Raw genomic sequence first — 5794 nt, forward strand, 5'->3', positions numbered from 1 at the left:
CAACCTATATATTCAACTAATTTTTATGTACAGATCTGAAAATTTGTATACAGGGTATTCAGACATATGGAAATATATCTAGCATAATCTATTATATCTATAAAAGGTAGAATGTGTGTGTGTGTTTGTGAGTGAGTGAGTGAGTGAGAGAGAGAGAGAGAGAGAACAATTCTCAACCTATATAATCAACAAATTTTGTATCTACAGATTTGATAATTTGTATATAGGGTATTCAGACATAAGGAAATATATCTAGCATAATCTATCTATTATATCTATAAAAGTGAGAATGTGTGTGAAAGAGAGAGAGAGAGAACAATTCTCAACCTATATATTCAACAAATTCTATCTTTACAGATTTGAAAATTTGTATATAGGGTATTCAGACATTTGGAAATATATCTAGCATAATCTATTATATCTATAAAAGTGAGAATGTGTGTGTGAGAGAGAGAGAAAGAACATGTGTGTGTGTGTGAGAGAGAGAGAGAGAGTCAGAGAGAGAGAGAGAACAATTTTCAGCTTGTGTGTGTGTGAGAAAGAGAGAGAGAGAAAGAGAGGAAGGAAAATTCTCACCCTATATATTCAACAAATTTTTTATCTACATATTAGAAAATTTGGATATAGGGTATTCAGACGTATGGAAATATATCTAGCATAATCTATCTATTATATCTATAAAAGTGAGAATGTGTGTGTGAGAGAGAGAGAAAGAGAGAGAGAGAGAACAATTCTCAACCTATATATTCAACTAATTTTTTATCTACAGATTTGAAAATGTGTATATTGGGTATTCAGACATATGTAAATATATCTGGCATAATCTATGTATTATATCTATAAAAGTGTGAATGTGAGTGATGGAAAGAGCAAAAAATTCTCAACCTATATAACCTATAAAAGTGAGAATATGTGTGAGAGAGAGAGAGAGAGAGAACTATTCTCAACCTATATATTCCACACATTTTTGGGCACAGATTTGGAAATTTGTATATAGGGTAGGCAGACATATAGAAATATATCTAGCATAATCTATCTATTATATCTATAAAAGTGAGAACTTGTGTGTGTGTGTGTGTGTGTGAGAGAGAGAGAGAGAACAATTCTTAACCTACATACTCAACAAATTTTTTACCTACAGTTTAGAAAATTTGTATATAGGGTATTCAGACATATGGAAATATATCTAGCATAATCTATCTATTATAACTACAAAAGTTAGAATGTGTGTGTGAGAGAGAGAGAGAGAACAATTCTAAACCTATATATTCAACAAATTTTTTATCTACAGATTTGAAACTTTGTATATAGGGTATTCAGACATATGGAAATATATCTAGCATAATCTATCTATTTTATCTATAAAAGTGAGAATGCGTGTGTGTGAGATAGCGAGAGAGAGAGAGAGAAAAAGAGAGAGATAAAAATTCTCAACCTATACATTCAACAAATTTTTTATCCACAGATTTGAACATTTGTATATAGGGTGTTCAGACATATAGAAATATATCTAGCATAATCTATCTATTATATGTATAAAAGTGAGAATGTGTGTGTGTGTGAGAGAGAGGACAATTGTCAACCTATGTATACAACAAATTTTTTATCTACAGATTTCAAAATTTGTATATTGGGCATTCAGACATATTTCAATATATCTGGCATAATCTGTCTATTATATCTATAAAAGTGAGAATGTGTGTGATAGAGAGAGAGAGAGAACAATTCTCAACCTATATACTCAACAAATTTTTTATCTACAGATTTGAAAATTTGTATATAGGGTATTCAGACATATGGAAATATATCTAGCATAATCTATTATATCTATAAAAGTGAGAATGTGTGTGTGTGTGTGTGAGAGAGAGAGAGAGAGAGAACAATTCTCAACCCATATACTCAACAAATTCTTTATCTACAGATTTTAAAATTTGTATATAGAGTATTCATACAAATAGAAATATATCTAGGATAATCTTTCTATTATATCTATAAAAGTGAGAATGTGTGTGTGTGAGCGAGAGAGAGAGAGAGAGAGAACAGTTCTCAACCTATACATTCAACAAATTTTTATATATAGGGTATTCAGAAATATCGAAATATATCTAGCATAATCTATTATATCATTAAAAGTTAGAATGTGTGTGTGTGAGAGATAGAGAGAACAATTCTCAACCTATGCACTCTACAAATTTTTTATCTACAAATTAGAAAATTTGTATATAGGGTATTCACACATATGGAAATATATCTAGCATAATCTATCTATTATATCTATAAAAGTTAGAATGTGTGTGTGAGGTAGCCAGAGAGAGAGAGAGAGAGAGTAAGAACAATTTTCAACCTATATATTCAACAAATATTTGATCTACAGATTAGAAAATTTGTATATAGGGTATTCAGACATATGGAAATATATCTAGCATAATCTATCTATTATATCTCTAAAATTGAGAATGTGTGTGTGAGAGAGAGAGAGAGAACAATTTTCAACCTATATACTCAACAAATTTTTTTATCTACAGATTTGAAAATTTGTATATAGGGTATTCAGACATATGGAAATATATCTAGAGTAATCTATCTATTATATCTATAAAAGTGAGAATGCGTGTGTGTGTGTGAGAGAGAGCGACACAGAACAATTCTCAACCTATATATTCAACAAATTTTTTATGTACAGATCTGAAATATCACATTTGTATAGAAGTAGAAATCTTGATACCTACTCTGATACCTAATAAAAGAAAGGACACTCTTTAGGGCGGATTTTGATTATAACAAGTCACTAATTAGAAATTATAATAAACATTCTAATAATTTAAGAATTTTACCAAAATAAAATTGCATGGTAATCACCCAATTTCTGCCACAAAATTTTGATTGGCAGAACTCATAAACATAAAATATATATTTTCTAATTTCATCTTTTTTTTTTCTTTTTACATAATCTGGTTTGATGTTTTCCCAAATATTCAAATCACTATATTTTGCTGCTTAATATCAAATACAGCAACTGAGTTATTTTTATGCATCAAACAATTACATTTTCTCATTCATCCAAACTAATCACTGAACATCAATTTCATATTTTCTTCACTAAAATATTACTGTGCTTGATGTCATCAAGTGGAGCGGATCATTTTTTTTTCATTTGTTCACACATTTTTCCAATTTATATATATTTTAAAGATTCTTAGCCTATGTCATTGCATACCAATCTGTTTATTAAAAGTTAAGGTTCACTGTAAACACATATGTTACACCAAAATAAAAACGCTTCAGATAATGTCTTGATATTCAATTCAGTTTCTCACATGACATCTTATGAAGTTAGTAGAAATGTTACAGACTTTTGAATCTCAAACACTTTCAATACTGTGCACTGATATTTTCTTTTTTGCAATATAAGCACATTCATGATTTTTTTTACAAACGTTAAAAACTTTCACATTGTGTAGCAATATACTGAAACAATTATAAAAATATTTGTTTTTATTTTGAATGATGCAGGGCATCTGAAGAGAGATTTTTCTAACAAAATGAAAGTATAATTTTTAGCAATAGGTATTTAGGAAAAGGCCACTACATATGTTATAAGTTCCAAATTTCCACAACCTGGCAAATACTGGTACATGCTAGCAAATTTAGATTTGCAATTACAAAATATGATTCTAATTTTTTCCTTTGCTCTTTATTCTAACACTACACTAAGTTTACTGTGTTATTTCGCTACAGTTGATATTGTGTAGAACAATAAGAAAATCATAGTGAACAATGCATTCAACAAAATTTCACACACATTTCTAGATACCTATATCTAATAAGTTCAAAAGAAAGGACACACTTAGGGAGGTATTTTGGTGGTCAAGTCACTAAAAAGAGATTAGCTGGTTTCCCGGCATAGCCCAGGATATAATAAAGATTGACTGAAATACATGTTCTAGCTGGTTTCTAGGCGTTGCCAGGGATGTAATATAGACACATTATGTTGTATATTACCTGTTCTCTTCTCCCTAAGGTAAAACAATTTCATATACATGCTGTAAATTACCTATGCTAGGGATAAAACATGAACAATATCAGTCCTAGGGTAGATAAAACAAATAATACATAGAGATGAAAGATTCCTCTCCCCTAAGAATCAAACATATGTTCAATATCTGCTTTTGTTTTTTCATTGTTTATACGGTCCCGAGCAACGCCGGGTAGCCCTGCTAGTCTATATATATAAAAGGCAAAAATCGGTATGTATGTATGTATGTATGTATGTATGTTTGTTTGTAACGCTAAAACTTTTGAAAGACGGAACCAGAGTTGACAAATTTGGTATCATATTGCACCTTGATCACCCGGATGACAAATATCGAAATTTCACGTCAAACGGACCAGTAGAAAGGGGTCAACTGATCGTTTTTCTCATAGGGGGGCCCCCAAAAAAACCTGTCATTTTAACGTTATTCAATACGTGTCACGTGACGTGACGTCAGCTCAAACTTTTGACAGACACAACCAAAGTTGACAAATTATGTATCATATTGAACCTTGATCACCCGCATGACAAATATCGAAATTCCACACCAAACGGACCATTAAAAGGGGGTGAACTGATCATTTCTCTCCTAGGGGGGCCCCCAAAAAAACCTGTCATTTTAATGTTAATATTACATAATCCAAAAACGCTTAGTCATGTCACGTGACGTGACGTCAACATCCAGTAATGTCGAACAAATGTAAACAAACACTTTGTTTTACCGATACTTTTGTAATTTCTCTTCTGCTTTGTTCTAGAGATTATTAAACTCCATGACAATGTCTCCAACGTATTTAACTGGTTAAAAATAGTATTTATACAAGAGTTTTAACGAAAAATATCAGGAAAAAATGTACAGGAATAAAAAAAAATTCAGCTTTCAAAATATTCGTCGATAAAAAAACCGATCTTTATATTTACGCTAGCCATTTTGTATATTACCACGTGACCTGCTATCTCTTAAACTGGAGGGGGGGGATCCACTTGAATCCAACAAAACCAGTAATTTTTTTTTTCTATTATATATACATCATTTTCTATAAAATTAAGTGTAGACTTTATAATTAAAACAAAAAATGTTATTCATACTAAAAAAAAAAACGCTTAGTCATGTCACGTGACGTGACGTCAACATCCACTAATGGCGAACAATTGTACCTATTTACTATGCCTCCCCACGGGACAGAGTTAGACACCAGGGTCGTTTTTTAACGTGGAGAAAAGGTACAAAAATAAAAATTGTCTCAGTCGTGGAGGATTTCTCCTCCACCGAAAGAGAACAAGAAATAGAAGTGCAGCATCTGAAGAACAGATACTACACTTTGATCTTGACCAAAAGGCCAAGAATGCGAACAATTGTAAATAACAACTTTTTTCACAAAACCAACACCGTCTTTCTTTTTTTTCTCTCTCTTTCTCTCTCTCACCCACTTACTCTTCCCTCTCTCTCACCCTCTTTCTCTTGACGTCACACCACTGTTAAACTGTGGGGGGGGGGAACACATTCCCAGGCATTATCTCCTATAGATGCACATTTTATTAGAAATTCAGCTTTCAAAATATTAGACGATAATAAAAATATAAAACCAACACCCTCTTTCTCTTTTCTCTCTCTCTCACCAACTTACTCTTCTCTCTCTCTCACCCTCTTTCTCTTGACCTCCTACTACGGTTAAACTGTGTGTGTGGGGGGGGGGAAGAGGCAGCTTGAAAACCAACAAAAACAGTGCACAGTTTCCCAAGCATTTGGGGTGGGAAGGG

The 5794-nt window shown here is 31.9% G+C and overlaps 1 pseudogene; it reads right to left on the minus strand.

Moving 5' to 3' along the window:
* Positions 1-5252: 5252 nt before the first annotated feature.
* On the minus strand, positions 5253-5386 carry LOC145288417 (U2 spliceosomal RNA; annotated as a pseudogene).
* Positions 5387-5794: the final 408 nt, after the last annotated feature.

Source organism: Euprymna scolopes, chromosome 11, assembly GCF_053919585.1.
Source record: "Euprymna scolopes isolate OS-2025 chromosome 11, ASM5391958v1, whole genome shotgun sequence".
NCBI classification, from domain to species: Eukaryota; Metazoa; Mollusca; class Cephalopoda; order Sepiida; family Sepiolidae; genus Euprymna; species Euprymna scolopes.